The sequence below is a fragment of the Equus asinus genome, chromosome 9 (assembly GCF_041296235.1).
Source record: "Equus asinus isolate D_3611 breed Donkey chromosome 9, EquAss-T2T_v2, whole genome shotgun sequence".
Taxonomy (NCBI): domain Eukaryota; kingdom Metazoa; phylum Chordata; class Mammalia; order Perissodactyla; family Equidae; genus Equus; species Equus asinus.
In genome coordinates this window covers 49,934,262-49,950,538 of record NC_091798.1, presented here as the reverse complement: position 1 = coordinate 49,950,538, position 16,277 = coordinate 49,934,262, and the positions used below count along the sequence as shown (strand labels likewise).

Genomic DNA, 16,277 nt, shown 5'->3' with positions numbered 1-16,277 from the left:
CGCATGTTATTCATCTATTCATTCTTTTAGACAGTCAAAAAGTATTTATTTGTTGTGCGTCTCCTTAGCTTTAGTTTCATAGACATGTGACTGGATTTAGGTCAGCCTCATTTTTATCTAGAGGGTATCAGATTCAGTCCAGGGTGTCCCAAGGGTGTATTTCTGGGGACCTGACGTTTCTAGATCTGGGTGGTCTCCTGTCAAGCCAGTGTCATTCTCATTGCTACTAAGAATGACCTGGAACTTCAACTCTAAAGCAGAACTGATCAAATATGGCTCCTGTGGGTTTTCTGGGTCAAGACCAGAACAGGAGCTCAAGATTTGTCTAACTTGGGACATCCTCAACCTATTCCTAATGATCAGCTCATCTCATGATTCCTAAACCTTACAATCTCAGACTCTGGGAAGTTGTGACACCACAAGACACTAGCAAAAGATAAAGCAAGTGGCTTTAAACCAAGTCCTTATGTTCCCCTCCCCACCCATTATCCTTGCATATCTTAGAGAAGGGTGTGTTGACGGGAACAGCCCTAGAGATCTACCAGATAGAACTTTGAGATCTACTTAAAGATTCCTGTTTGGGAGTTCAGATTCATGTGCTATCTTTTCACTGCTAGCTTTCTTAGCAGAATTAGAAAGAAAACACCTTGCTGGGGAGTGAAATAAGAGAAACAGACTCTGGAGTCCAACAAAACCAAGGAACAATTCATATTTGATGACTTGTTTTACAGCAAGGACATTTGTCTAGACTTGTTAAAATATGCAATCTGAAACTTGCTAATATCTACATAGCAAAAATTCACATCACCACCACACCTTTCCCTCCCTCTCTGACTCTTTGCATGCTAATTTACAAATGTCAAATGCTTCCTTCATTGGGTTATGGCTTTGCAGCGCAATCTTGCATGCATATAACCAGATTCACATATAACATCAGATTCTGAATTTAAACTTTTGTTCTGAGGACTATTGAAAATCACTATATATAAATCCAAATATCCTTGGCTCTTCACCTATGAAATGTGGCTTCATGACGTGAGCAAGATGGCCCTTCTAAATGGTGGAGAAGGACAACACAAAAAAAATTTAACTAAAGTCACAGCTGGCATGTTGAAGATGAGGATGAAACTAGATTTAGATTGCAAATACTGCTTAATGTTCAGACCATTTTCCAAAGTGCCAAGCTACCTGCATGGAACAGGACTGAGATTTTTTAGAAGGGAAGTTTTCAGGTGTGGCAAACCACTGCTATTTCTTCTGTCGTCTTTAAAGTTTTATGGTATAGGTTGCCCCAGCGGTCAAGGACAGGAACCGCAGGAAAGCCCTGAGAGAGAGATTAAGCTAATAATTGTCAGATTATAAGATTTTAGCTAAGAAAAGTGAGGGGTGACTGTTGCAGTATTAGAGACACGGTTTTCTTGTCATTAAATTGATACAGACTACAAGGTAACCAATGCTAGACAAAATGTCATCTATCACACATGCATCATCAGACACATTTGTAAGATTGCAGGAAAGTACAAAGAATTGGGGAGGATGCTACAAAAAGTCTTTGCAATGAGAGCGCCAACGTGACCTTGCCTTGCAGCTCTTGGGCAAGGAACTTTAAGGTAACTCAGTTTTGATCACTGGGTTATGTCTATAGTTGTCAAGACTGTATGTTTGTAATTTATTTGAATTTCAACTGTTTCCTTTGCTTTGTACCTATAGCACCATGAGGAGCTAGATTTTTCTAACTGAAGGCCAGGACACAGATTTAGCAGCACTTGCTGTCCCCTCTGAGTCTTTTTTACTACACGACCTTCCTCTTTATTATAGTGGATAGCTGAGAAGGAACTGAGGAGAGAGAAATCAAGAACAAAGAATTTTTGGGGTACCATAATAACAGGACAGTTAAACACCATCTGAGTTTCTAGATAAAAGTAGCTGGTCTTAGCATTTGCAGGCTATATATCGTTGGTTCTGTGGCTCCTTAGTACTAGATGTTTGTGGCTTGCCACCATCTGCTTCATCAATTTATTTTATCCACTTGAAGTTATATTGCTGGATTTGTTTAATATTTAACTGAATCCTCCCTTTCAAGAAAAAGAGTCAAAAAGGTAAGCCACATCTTGAGCTAGGAGCCAAGTTTGATGCCTTAATTTCTGGTGATTTCCCCATATGCATTTAAAAGATTTTAGTCAGATTAACTTCAAACTTTACCTGCAATGAACTTGATAGGAAATTTTGGATTTTCTTAGGGAGAAACTTGACTTGAGATGCTTGCCCCTTATGAAACTGCCTTTGTTTCCAGACATATACCAGAGGAAAGCAATTCAAAAAGTAAAGAATAGACAAATCGCTCATTTAATTGCAGCTATATAGTATTCCACTTACAGATATTACTCTAAAGCCCTATGCTCGATAATTCATTGCCAAAAGCCACCATCTCAGAAGTTCTCCTTAGAAAGAAGAAAGATTCTAAAATAATAGTAGCAGTAACATATTAACCAACATCATGCAGCTCAACAATTTACAAAACATTCATCCATACACTCATTCTCTTACTTTTAACACTGTAAATACTTTTTAATATGAGATCTGGTCCATTTCACTTTAAACTTAAAAACTTCTGCTGTAAAAATTGCTTCAACTCTGCATTAAGAAAGTAGCAGGTTTTTTTTTAAAAAAGATTTTATTTTCCCTTTTTCTCCCCAAAGCCCCACAGTACATAGTTGCATATTTTTACTTGTGGGTCCTTCTAGTTGTGGCATGTGGGACGCAGCCTCAGCATGGCCTGATGGGCAGTACCATGTCCACACCCAGGATCCGAACCGGCGAAACCCTGGGCTGCCAAAGCTAAGTGCGCGAACTTAACCCCTCGGCCATGGGGCTGGCCCCAAAGTAGCAGTTTTTTAAACATTGTATTTCAGGGGAAAAGAATACATAGCACAGAAAGCTTCCCACTTCGCCGCTCCCTCTAATTTCTGTTATACACTGTACAAAGCTATTTCATGCTATATGAGAATCATTTCTCCTCTTATGATCCTTTTCCTTTTCTCTACTGACATTTCCTTATCATTTGTTAAGTGGTTTTAAGGCCAGCTCTTATACTTACTGAGCCTGTATCCCTTTACTTTCGCTGCTTTCAGGGCAGAGTGGAGTTTCTAAAGGAGAGTGATATTTATTGGAAGGTTAACTTACTTCGGTTCTCTGTACCACTCCAGAAAACCCTGCCAGGTGATTCCAACACCTGGGTGCTTCCAGATCTGATTTTTCCAGTTCTTAAACACATGCCTTTACTTTATGATTCAAGATAAGTCACAGATGGCCAGTAGCTGCCAATTTCCTCCCAGAAGGTAGCCTTAGTCAAATTCAAAAGGAGTGGTGAGCACAGAAAAAGGACAAGTATCTGCTTAATGATAAAGTCATTGCGGAGAAAACTCTCTTCATTACTTTTTTTTTTTTTTAAAGATCTTATTTTTTACTTTTTCTCCCCAAAGCCCCCCAGTACATAGTTGTATATTCTTTGTTGTGGGTCCTTCTAGCTGTGGCATGTGGGACGCTGCCTCAGCGTGGTTTAATGAGCAGTGCCATGTCCACACCCAGGATTCGAACCAATGAAACACTGGGCTGCCTGCAGCGGAGTGCATGAACTTAACCACTCGGCCACGGGGCCAGCCCCTCTCTTCATTACTTTTATAATCATGTTAGAGGAGCTGAGCAGCACTTTCACAAGCCAGATATGGGAATTCTTTTTCACCTCCTGTATATTCTGTCCTCTCCACCTACATCACTTCTTATGGCTGTTTGCCAATGAGGTCAACACCTGCAGAGGTGGGGTGAGGACCTGAAATTGCTTCATATACAGCTTCGGCACCTTGGGCTTTCTCTGTCCCCCAGGGCGGGTGGGACTGGAAAACATCTTTTGCCAGGTGTGACAATGCACTTCTCTCTCTCTCATGGTGTGACTTGACAGAGTAAGACCAAAAAGTAGATTTGATTTTAGCAGGCACTGGCTACACTTTTTTTTTTTGCAAGACCTATTGGACCTGTGCTCAGCCAGTACTATGAAAACCTATTTATTGCGCTGTAGGTTTTTTCTTTCTCAAAAATCTTGGTTGTCAGCCTGATTAATATTTCCTGGGGAAGAATGATACGGCAGGGTTACACTCACACAAAAAAAGAGTATACAAGCAGTACCCCTTAATCTCAGAAATGGGTTAGACTGAGTACAGTTATTCTAATGCCATATGAAGGCAAGTTGGCTGGTAGACATTGGTCCAGCTTATTTCTTTGAAGTTAGCAGGATCTCAATTACCTAAAGACTCTTCTTTCTATCAGACGTAACCACAATATGTACCACGTATAAAGAATGACCCAAGTCTAGCACTTGCCTGTTCTCTGGGTGAAGAGGGCTTTAAGAGGAGGCTGCCCACTTAAATAAGTGTTGTTTTTGACACTGGGACCTTCAACACTGTGATCTTAGTCACGGCTCCAGGTTCCAATCATATTCAAATCCCAGTGCCCTTCAGTTCTTATGGCCAAGGAGCAATGGGATATAGTGGGAAAAATCTACTGAGATTGGGAATTGGGAAACCTGACTTTGAGACCTGCTTTGTGCAGTTTTATTAGCTGTGACTTTGGGCAAATCATGTCATTTTTCTCTGCTTCCACTTCAGCCTCTCTAAAATGCTAGGGCTGGACAATTTCGTTTCAAAGGTTGACCGCAATTCTGCGTCATCTAAGATTTAATGATTCTATCTGATTTCCTAAACTGTACAGAGGGGTTAGTCCATGTCTCAAAATTTCATTATTAGAAGTTAGACACTTCTTACTTTAAGAAATGAATTATAGAATAGGAAACCATTGTATCCAAATGGAGCACAATGTAAGACTCTGGGTAGGAAGTCCAGGCATACAAAGCCTGGCGATGGAAGGGACAGCCTGGAGCCAGATTGCTCAGATTTAAATTGTGAGTCACCATCTGACTTTGGGAAAGTTACTTAAAGCTCTCTGTGCTTCAGCATTTGCATCTAAAAACGGGATTAATAATAATCTTACTTCATTGAGTTGCTATTAAAAAGAAATGAGTTAGTACGCATAACGTTCTCAGAACCATGCCTGGCATATTATAGGTGGTCAGTAAGTGTTAGCTCCTCTCTGTAACATTCCCAACAACAGTCTGTGTGCTACATGCAAGGAAGGGGAGCTTACTGTCTCTGAGGGCAACAAATTCCAATTTTTGGACAATTCTATTGTTAGAAACTTCTAGCGTACCACTGGAGTTCACTCCAAGCGTAAAGTTATCTCTTTATCTTGTAATAATTTGTAACTTCTCTTACATAAACACTTTGGACATTTCTGGAAGCTAGGACATCCACTGGCAAACTTTACCTCTGTCCCTCATAACCATTTATCCCATGGAGAGAAAGAGCTGAGGCTCGACTCCTACTATAGGGAAATCCTTTCCCTGTAGCAAGTCAAGATGCTTGTCTAATTACTGGGATTTTGTTTTCTTTTTATTAGAAATTCCAAACCCTCTGGGAGTGGGGAGCAGAGTTAAAATGTATTTCTATAGCATGTTGTAACATAAAATAAGCTACTCAGGTGGGAGGGATTCTGCAAGGAACTGAGAAGTGCCAGCTTTGATTTCCGAAGTCTTATTCCACTGACCATTAAACGTCAACAGTGGTCATGAGGGGCCTGGCTCTTGGTTAAGGTTGTGATGAGGTCTAAGGTCTGAAATAAGACTAAACTACACTTGCCTTTGTGATTTGTCTTTCTTTGTTTTGTTTGAGGAAGATTAGCCGTGAGCTAACATCTGCTGCCAGTCCTCCTCTTTTTGCTGAGGAAGACTGGTCCTGAGCTAACATCCATGCCCATCTTCCTCTACTTTATATGTGGGACACCTGCCACAGCATGGCGTGCCAAGCGGTGCCATGGCCGCACCCGGGATTCGAACTGGCGAACCCCAGGCTGCAGAAGCGGAATGTGCAAACTTAACTGCTGCACCACCATGCCAGCCCCATGTGATTCGTCTTTCATTCAAGGCATTTTGTAAGAAAACTTCATCTGATCTATTCTTTGTCACTTCAGATGACTCAATAGAACAGTCACAATTGTCAGGATCAATTCAGGATCCTCTGATAAGTGACACTAGCAGGGCTCAGAACAGTGCCTGGCACAGACAGTCCTTAGCTGGGGTCATCAAATCTTTCCTTTATTTCCTAGATTCTCTAGAGATATCATGGCAACCCATGCTATAAATGCCCCGCCATCACACTTCAGTGCTACTCTTTTATTATCAAGTCAGTTCTATTGCCTTTCTTCTTCTTCTAATTAGAGCCACTCACACTCTATCAAAGGTTACCTTTAAGTCACTTATATTAATGGTGCTGTTGGTTAGTGAAGCCTCATGTTGCCATTGAAAGGAAAAATCAGCCTCTGGAATCAAAAGACCTTGGTTCAAGTCAGTTTAGCTTCTTACTTACTGAGAGATTATGATTAGATCTACTCAAGTTCCCTGGGGCCTCGCCTCGCTCCTCTATGAAACAGAGACACTGACATAGATGACGATTACATTTCATCAATGAGCAGTGGCTACTGGGAGTGTGGGTTAAGGATTGTGAAGCCAGGTGTGCAACCCAGGGTGAAAGACTTCCCAAATCAAAAGCCTGCCACGGAGTAGAAAGGAACATACAAGGCACATATTTGCCATCCCTGGAATTTTAAAGTATTCACTTGAGGAGTGTATAAATATAAAAGAAAATAAGAGTTCTGAAATTGACTTTTTTAAGCCAAGTTGTATCCAAATGCTACTGTCACTTAATAATTTCATTATTAAAGATGGGCTATTAGAAGAGAAATGAAAGGAGAAATCTTCCCATACCTTCTGTATTCAAACAAAATTGTCTTGTATGTCCTTGGTAGCAAGCATTTTATCAGTGGCCCTCTGGAGACAAAATCTGTCTTTATTATATGTGCTTTCTAAGTGATTGAAGGTGGGCTGATTTCAGACAAAGTGGGAAGAAGCTATGCTCTGGCAGGTCCAGAACAGAGATGCCATGGAAGCAAGAGGTAGGGCCTTCCAGTGCCCCTCACATCATTCCATGTAGGCAGCCACCTACTTTGCCCAGGCATTGGGCCAGCTCTGGCAGGAGATTAGATCAAGGTTATTTCCTTGTCTGTTTTCAGGGACATTAAGCTTTGTTTACCCATACAAAGTGAGGAGGAGATCAATGCAATTATGCAGAAAACTTAATTTAGAAGAAGCAAGAGGAGGAGGAGGAAGAGGAGAAGGAAAGGAGGAAAAAAAAAAGAAGATAGAAGTCTTGGTTTCAATAAAGTACAAATTTTATTTTCTGTAAAGTGTGACAAAGACAGCTTTAGAAGAGATACTTCAGTGTGTTAGTGGGGGCTTGAGAGTTTCCCCTGATATTTCAAGGAAAAAACGACAAAAATAACATGACCTATCGACTACCCTGCAAACACAGTAATGGTACTATCAGTTATGTATCATGTCATTTAATCCCCGCCAGCTCTCTGAAGCGGGATCTAGGGCCTGAAGACGTCATGTGCCTGGTGCAGTTTCTTGTGGTCAATAATTGGCAAAGCCCAGCCATAGAATCTGAGGCCACAATTCAAAGTGTGTGGAAAGACCAAGAAATTTTAAACAGTGCTGAAAACTCTGTGTTGAAACTCTTCTATAAATAGTTCCCTGATTATTTCTAATTCCCATTGACTCAGTATAATGCAAGCTATTCAGCAATGTGATACAGATAGATATTTCCTTTTCAAAACATTGCACAAATACATGGTTTCCTCCTTCTGTCCAGCCTGTAGGAGAAGTAGGAAAAGAGCAAGGTAATAGGAATTTACCCCCAAGCTATAAAGCCTTCCTATCCTCTCAGTAATCACCAAGGGGAGCTCCTGGTTACTAAGGAGACCATAACAGACTCCATTAGATTCTGTACAACACTTGGGTTGCCTGGCTAGAGAATGCCAAAAAAGCAAAGGAAAATATTATCGTTGTTGAAATCATTTGATGTCTATGACTAATAAAAAACATGTTGGCAAACTGAATTTTTAGAAATGCCCAAAGGCCTTGGTTACAGCTAGGAATTAATAGCATACATAGCATAAATAGCATATGCATAATAGCATAAATAGATGTTAAACTATTTTTAAATGTATCTGAATAACTAAAAGGTCCCAACTGAGACCTTAACCAAACAATCTAGGTCCTTTATTCAATTTTTAATTTAAATCTAAATTTCCCCACCTCTTTCCTTATAGCTAAATAATCAAGTTTATATATTTTGAGTCACATTATCCTTGAATTCTGAGGGACCCATAGGGCTTCTTGGCCTTCTTATCCAACTTTTCACAAATACCAGAATTACCTGTAGGGTATCCCTGACAACTGTACCCACCTTAGAGTCTATGAGGGCTGAGGTGTCCATTCAGGCATGTGCTGTGCCGTGGGGGATCTGGAGGAAGCCAGAGATGGAAAGAGTTGGAGGTAAGGCAGACCTCCAATTACCTCTTGACCCAGATCCCAGAGGTTACTATGGGCCCGCCTGAAGATGTTCATCCAGTCTCTTCTTAATCATTCTCAGAGCAGGAGGCCTTTGCCAGGACCCATCCTATCTTGTTATGGATGCAGCTTTGATTGTTGGAGGGTGCTTTCTCGTGCTGTGCCAAAATCTGCCTCTTGTGTTTTCAACCCTTGTTCCTCATGATATCATTAGAAAAATACTGTTTGACTCAACTTCCTCTCCTCTGGAAGAGTCCCTCAGATAACTGAAGTCAACTGTCATGACTCCCCTGTATGCTGTCTTCTCCAAACTAGATATCCTCAGTTTCTTTCTCAGATCATAAGGCAAATATACAAATATTATAACAATAATAAGAGGAAGAACATGTAATCACTATAAGAGAAAGCCAAAATGATGACCTGGAAATGAGACTTTTTTTAAAAAAATGAGTTAAATTTTTTATCTGAAAAGCTGAAATTTTTAACTGATATTGAGAAGCACTATGTCTTCCCACTGAGTTCCTATGCACTATCCATCAAGTCATCCTGTCAAAACGGAAATGTAGCTTAACAAGATTTTTCCTTAGTGACACCATGCCAGCTCCTAGTGATAGCCATCAATTCTCGCAAAGCTGCATTTATCTTTTGCTTGTGTTTATTTACTATCAATGCCTACTTTGAGAAAAGTTTCTAGAAAAATACTTTTCTGCACATGAATAGTTGTGACATAATTTCAGAATGTGAATACCATCTATTAAGAATTAAGGGAGGGACAACGTAAGGGACCTGAATCTTCAGTTCTTTCTCTTCTCAATATTTTATTATGAGAAATTCCAAAGTTACAAAAAGTTGAAATAATTTTATAGCAAACATCCATATACTTAATAACTACATATGACAATTAACATTTTGCTATCTTTGATTTATCACATATCTGTTTCTCTGTCCACCCATCAACCTGTTTTACTTTTTTACACATATCAGTGTAAGTTGCTATCATCGATATACCTAACCCCTAACACTTCAGCATGCGTATCATATCAGTTCTTTCTGTGATACCTTTAATTAGCACTCTCTTCTTCGTCGCCATTCTTTCCCTCATTCCCTCTATATTCTCAATTTTCATTTCTGCACCCTTCCTCCCACTTTCTATCCCCAAAGTTCTATGTGATAAAAGGAAGTGTGAGAAATGTGAGCACAGAGCAGTCTTGGAGTAGCATCAGGAAAGGTCACTGCTGACCATACAGGGCCTCACAGGTGTTATTATCACAGGCCTGGGACGGATGAGGCCCTCATGAACAAGCTGATGAAAATCAACTTACAAGAGAGATGTATAGATCAGCATGCCAACTCAAGAATTTACTGTGAGAAATACAGCTATTAAACACCTAGGCACATTTCTTGATCAGCTCAGTCTCTCCCTGAACTAATCTGCATGACAGGCCAAATTGTGAAGGATTTTGGTAAATAGAGACTCAGAGGAAGAGAGTTAGTTAGAAGGATTTAGTGGCACAAAGCAGAGGCCTTATCAGCATTGATGTTTCAACAGCTGGCCAGCACAGTGCCTGATGCCAAGGAGAAGCTGCATAATTAGTACAAGGATGAAATGAATACATGAACACTATCACTCTAGTAGAACTGCCCCGTAGACTAGGTACCAGCCTGTGACTCAGGGCACCTCTCGCCTAGATCACGCTGGGTAAACTCTGCCAAATTCCACCTCTCAAACTCTCTTTGAAGAAGTTTCATGACTGCCATCCTTCTTTGAATAACGCATTCGTTTGTAGCCATGTGTATGCTGTTACTTAAGCTTGAGTGAAGTCCTGATCTTCCTGCCTTGGATCTGGAAGACAACCTGTTTCTAACATGGGAGGTCTGTGTCTATCTAATCGCATCTTCAATAAACTGATTTTACTGGCTTTACTCTCAAAACACCGAGTGCCTCCCTGCTGCCTGAGTGTAGGCCTTTCAAAGACCAGGGAACATTATCTTCCATTGTGAGCGAAAACCATCCCTTTGCCTATCTCAGGATTTATGTCTGATAGGAAATGTTAGTCATTCGTTTCCCAGGCTTCCTAATTATCAGCCCATAAAGACTTGGAGAGATGAACTCTTCAGTGGAAAGGCAGCAACACACAAGTGCAAATGTAGCACTTTTCACCACAGCTTCTCTCTAGTTGCAGATAAATCCAATTTTGATAAATTAAATCCATTTTGAAATACATAAAGGAGGCATTGTAGTCATAAAGTCTCAACATGAAGCCTTTGGTTAGTAACAACTTCCTAATAGAGTTCTTTCAAAGAAATAAATCAGATTATTTTATAGCAAGGAATTCCTGTCCTCTATTGCTTGAAAACCGTTCTTACCTCCGACCACCTTCCCTATATAGATACCATAGTAAATATCTATAAACATCAGCATTTCATGGTAGCATCACTCCCTTTAGTGTTTATTTGAATGCAAAACATTATGGTATTAGGGTGAAAAATGACACAGAATCAAAGCTCTGACTATTTCATGTGAGTCTACATACAGAATGGGGAAAAAACCCGGGTACTTCTAGGCATTAGCATCTCAGTGATAAATGCCAACTGGCAACTAGAGGTCTTCTCTAATCGCCTCTATTGTAAGCAACCAAAACACAAGGTTCAGATCCAAAACTCTTCAAGAGGGCATAATACTGTGATGAAGAGAGTGGGCTTTTATTGTTGGGGATCCCAATGCTCTGACAGGAGCACATGCACTGTTTCACAGACCTCAACCAGGATTCAATCTAGATAAATAGGGAACATTTCATCTAAGCCCTGCTTCAAAGGCTATGTTTGTTCAGACATCATTAGTTCTTTTTATTCCTTTGATGCATCTGTCTCTAGTGACGGAAACTCTTATTTTTTTTAAGAAACTAAAGCACAAAAGGAAACTGAAAAAGCTACAAACTGATTTGGCAACAGCTAAGCAAGAGGCTGCCATCACAGTCCTGGAACTCAATGAGAAGATAAAGGCTCTATGTGAGGGAAAGCCAGCCCCTAGAGGTCAGTATTACCACGTGACAGTTGCACACTGCCCATCGTCCTCGGTGATGTATATAGTTATATTGTCAACAAAGGAAAAAGCAAGGCCACAGTGCCGGGCAGCATACTGGCCCAGTAGCCTGCTGGCCTGGCCTGACCTCCATTCCGCATGAATAGAGACAGCACACAAACCTCTCACCCCAGGCTGGGTTCGCTTTCACCATAAGAGAGACAGAGAATGAACAAGCGGTTCCTTAAAGGAAAGTCTCTGAAGCTGCAAGGCCAGACTGAAATAGATCTGATAAGTGTCCTTGCACAAACTGAGTGGCAGTGAGGGAAGGGCAGGGCCTAAGAAGCAAGACCTGAAGCCCCTAGGGATGGGACTCTGCAGTGGGGCAGGGAGAGGGGCTGTCTAAAAGTGTAGACAGGGCTGTAGGCTGAGACAGGGTCAGGGAGGGGAAGAAATTAGAGTTTTAACAATAGGCAAATGAGCCAGAAACAAGCAGGGAAGGCTGGTTGGGAATGAAATTTGGGTGGTTCAGAAAAATTTTAATAGCCAATTTGGTTTGTATTTTTTAAAAAGTCTTCTCCAACTAAGAGACTATAAACACACATTGGGTAAAAAAACCCCACAGACTGTCATCACTAGCAATAATACGAGTTAACATTTAATACTGTGTGCCAGATATTTTGCTAAGTACATGCATTTAATTCTTAGAATAACTTCTGAAGTAAGTACATTTACGGATTCCACCAGAGTAAGCAGAGGCTTAGAGATGTTGATTATCTTGCCCCAAGTTAGACATGTGTGAGCAAAGCCTGGGACGTCAGCCTCCAGACAACAGCTTACCTACCCTACACCAGGCTGCCTGTCACAGCTCTCACACAGGAAAGCTATTTTGCCGCTATGCAGCAGCGACATCAAACCTCATTCTGCCTGGTGGATCTCTTGTAAAACTGTGGTTCCCTGGGACAAATGTCTTTCTTTGATGTGTGGGGCTCTTGTAAATCCAGGAACATGCCATTGTTCTTACTCTGGCTTCCTTTATTACTCATAAATAATTTTGGAAAAAGAGGAGGAACCTGGAAATAAATGAAGGAGGAGGAAGTAGATGATGTGGTGGCTTCAGACAGTGAGACACTCCCAGCATCCCAACCCACATGATAAAGCTTTTAATATGAGGTTGGTTTTATTTTTCAGTTTTGAATAACACTTTCCCAGGGTTGAAATGGAAACAGTCACCTTGAAACATATGCTGAAGGTCAATTTGTTTTTCTCTTTCAACAGAACAACATAAAGATAGTTTATGAATTTTCTTTTACCACCATGAAATCTAAAAAAATAAAATCCTTTAGAGAATATTAGCCATGTAAAGGTCTTTGTTCTAGGGATCAGAGCCAGATTTCAAGTTGGTTGCATAATAAGAAGCCAAGAACAATTGTAGAGCATATTGGAAAAAGTTCTCGAGCTCACTTGAGAGAAGCTCTCAACTTTTCAGTTGTACTTTAAATCTAGAGAAAAAAGATATTATTGCAAGGTATCTAATTCTCATTACTCATTTTTGACAAAAATAGTATTTGCTGTCTAATCGCAATTTTGACCCTTAGATATTTTGATAGGTCAAAATTAAAATAATGCTGAGGTACCAGGACTCTAATGGTTTCGGGGAGGGTAGAAAACTAAATCCCATGTTCCCTTATTTGCCCATTTTTTTCTCTATATTTCTGTTTAAAAAAAAAAAAACTACAGTACAGAAAAACATTCTAATGTGTTATGAACAGATATAAATTTAAATAAAGCCAAGTATTCCAAGGTCGATTATGGCTGAAAACAGCCACTCACTTTTCGACCTACATGTTGCTTGTCTTACTTGGTGGAGAAACTGAATCAGTGGACTGACATTTAGCACGAACATCTTAAATCAAATATTTGCACATCTTTCCTCTCCGGTTGGTTCCAAGCAGTCTCACCCTCAATTCAATAACCTGGGAGACTGTCAAGGCCTTGTGGCCCCAGAGTAATATTAGCTCTCATCCCCAGAGACCTTGGCCACCTCTCAATTCACTTGTAAGGAGTCTGAAAAGTTGTCAATAACTGTAACACACAATGACCCCCATTTAACCACAGAACAATTAGGGTTGACCCACCTCCCACACACATTCCTGGACCAGATTACCACCCCTTCCCTAGTTACCTTGTGCCTTTTTATAAAATGTTTGTTTTCAGTTCTCAGACCTCTGTTTGTAAATGACAGATGCTCCAGCCATAATAGCTTAAGGAGAAAGGGTGATTTATTGACATAAGTGTAAACAAACTAAGAAAGGGCATGCCATGAGTCTCAGAGTCCAGTGAATTCCAGGTCTCAGATACCATCATGACACTCTGTATCTCTCATCTCTGCTTCTCTCTGCATTGAGTCTTCATTCTCTCAAGCAGGATGTCAAAAGAGAAAGTCCATAAACAGCTATGGATTGCCCTCCTTATCTGTCTTCCAGAGAGGAAATAAAGCATTTTTCCACCAACTCCAGTTAGAAAAAGTACAAGAAAGAACTCTGTCCTGGCTTGGGTTGGGTACCCATCTGGGGACATGAATCAATCTTTGTGGCCAGAGGTGGGCAACCATGGTTAGACAAGCTCTGGTCACACACCCACCACTGGATGGCAGGGTAGAGGGAAATAAGGGTGGGGAGGGAGAATGTTCTGACTGGTAGCTCCCACCAGAAGCACAGGGCTGGACTGGGAGAAAAATACTTCCTTAAAGGTAGGCATAGCCCATTTCTGGAAAGAAAGAGTGAAGGACTAAACCAACATGTCCAATACACTCTCAGTTAGTGGTCAAGTTAAAATATAAGGTAATGCTTATGCTTAATGAGTCACCCAGCCATAGTATTTGCTTTTTGCGTGTGTGAGTGCTGAGGAAGATTCGCCCTGAACTAACAATCTTTCTCTTTTTTTTGCTTGAGGAAGACTGGCCCTGAGCTAACATCTGTGCCAATCTTCTTCTATTTTGTATGTGGGTCACCGCCACAACATGGCTGATGAGTGGTGTAAGTCTGCACCCAGGATCCAAACCCTTGAACCTGGGCTGCCAAAGTGTGAACTTAACTACTAGGCCACTGGGTCAGCCCTGAGTATTTGCATGTTTTAAGTAGATTCTTCTTGATAAAAAAGAGATCTTCATGATCCAAGAAATAAATGTCTATGGTATAATTTCAAACCTCTTAATAGATGGAGAGTAAATCACTTTGGGAAATGGAATCCCCTTCCAGCCTCCATCAAGTGACATCATGGTTGCCTACTCTACAGGCCTGCCTTATTCTAACAACTGAAATTACAAAAAGGGGAAAAAGTATTAATTCTAAGTAACATCTTACCTGGATTAACATAAAGCTACTTCTCTATTATAGTTACAAACTGATGCTTATAGTTCCAACAAGCAGATTAATGAAATATTTCCAAATAAATTAGAATTTCCTCTTACCCAAATGTGGAAGTCTTTTCCTGGTTTGTTTCATTTTCTAAGTAAGTCTATATATTAAGTTTCCGTTCAGCTCTTCTGATCAGAGGAATGTTCCAGAATATCGAGAATACTTTTAAGCATACTCAAATTGATGAAACAGTGTACTATCAAACTTTTTTTTTTTTACGTAAAACACAGTAAACTATTTCATTGGCTATGTACTTAAGTTACATCCAACGAAATAAATGATTTAAGTCAACGGAAAGTTTAACTGAAAAGAAAAACATCTTTATCGTAAAACTGGCACAGCAGGATACTTACTAACAGCCTGAGTGTTGTTTGTTGATTTTGCTTTGTGCAAATAATCACAGCCCAAAGGCAGATTCCTTCTGTCATTTCCACAGCCTTCGCCTGAAGTGCGTACAGCTTTATTTACTAGCAGAATTCAGTGAAATGCCTATTGTACTCTTTCAAAGCTTGAGTCCACCTTTTGGTAAACCTTAGTCTGCAGAAATCTAAGGTTAAATTTCAAAACAACCTTTGCTTCCTTTGGCTTAGGAGGACAAAGTTACTTTGCAAAAGACCTTATTGACTAAGTCCTGTTGTTGGTATGTGAGCATTAAGTCACTTGCTATGATGAAAGCTCCTATCTTTGACCAGAACATGGAGGGCCTGGTTTGTAGATTTCAAGCTAGCATGCTATAGGGAATGCATGCTTCTGGATTTTTTTTCATTTAATTCTTTTCTCTTAATATGCACATCTGGCATGCAAATAAGGTCTCTAGCCCCCACATGCAAGTTCCTGTTGTCCCAGTGAAAGCCATATCAACTTTAAGTCCTCTTGTGGTTTCACTCCATTAGGAAGACACTCCCAGGTAGTGCAGGTGCGTCCTAGGGCAAGCTTATCCAGGAATCAGTGTCTGAATAGAGCCCACCACACTTTTGAGGGAGGCCTATAACAAGATTGACATTTCACAGATTTTCAGTGACACAAGACTGCTTTTAAACATTATCCCATTAATTTTAAGAATCAGACCGTTGCTGTCCTATATCCTTTGTTTTTTTTGAGGAAGATTAGCCCTGAGCTAACATCTGCCGCCAATCCTCCTCATTTTGCTGAGGAAGCCTAGCCCTGAGCTAACATCCATGCCCATCCTTCTTTATTTTATGTGGGACGCCTGCCACAGTATGGCTTGACAAGCGATGCACATGTCCGTGCTAGGGAACCCCGGCCGCCGAAGCAAAACATGCAAACTTAACTACTGCGCCACTGGGCTGGCCCCTGT

At 40.6% G+C, this 16,277-nt stretch overlaps 1 long non-coding RNA gene across 1 annotated transcript in view; it reads right to left on the bottom strand.

The window, feature by feature from the left end:
- Positions 1-15,478, bottom strand: part of LOC123290208 (uncharacterized) — a 35,702-nt gene extending 20,224 nt beyond the window's left edge. The window contains exon 1 of the long non-coding RNA XR_011505856.1: positions 15,313-15,478. This is a non-coding gene — a long non-coding RNA (uncharacterized lncRNA). The remainder of the gene's footprint in view (positions 1-15,312) is intronic.
- Between the last annotated feature and the right edge of the window lie 799 nt (positions 15,479-16,277).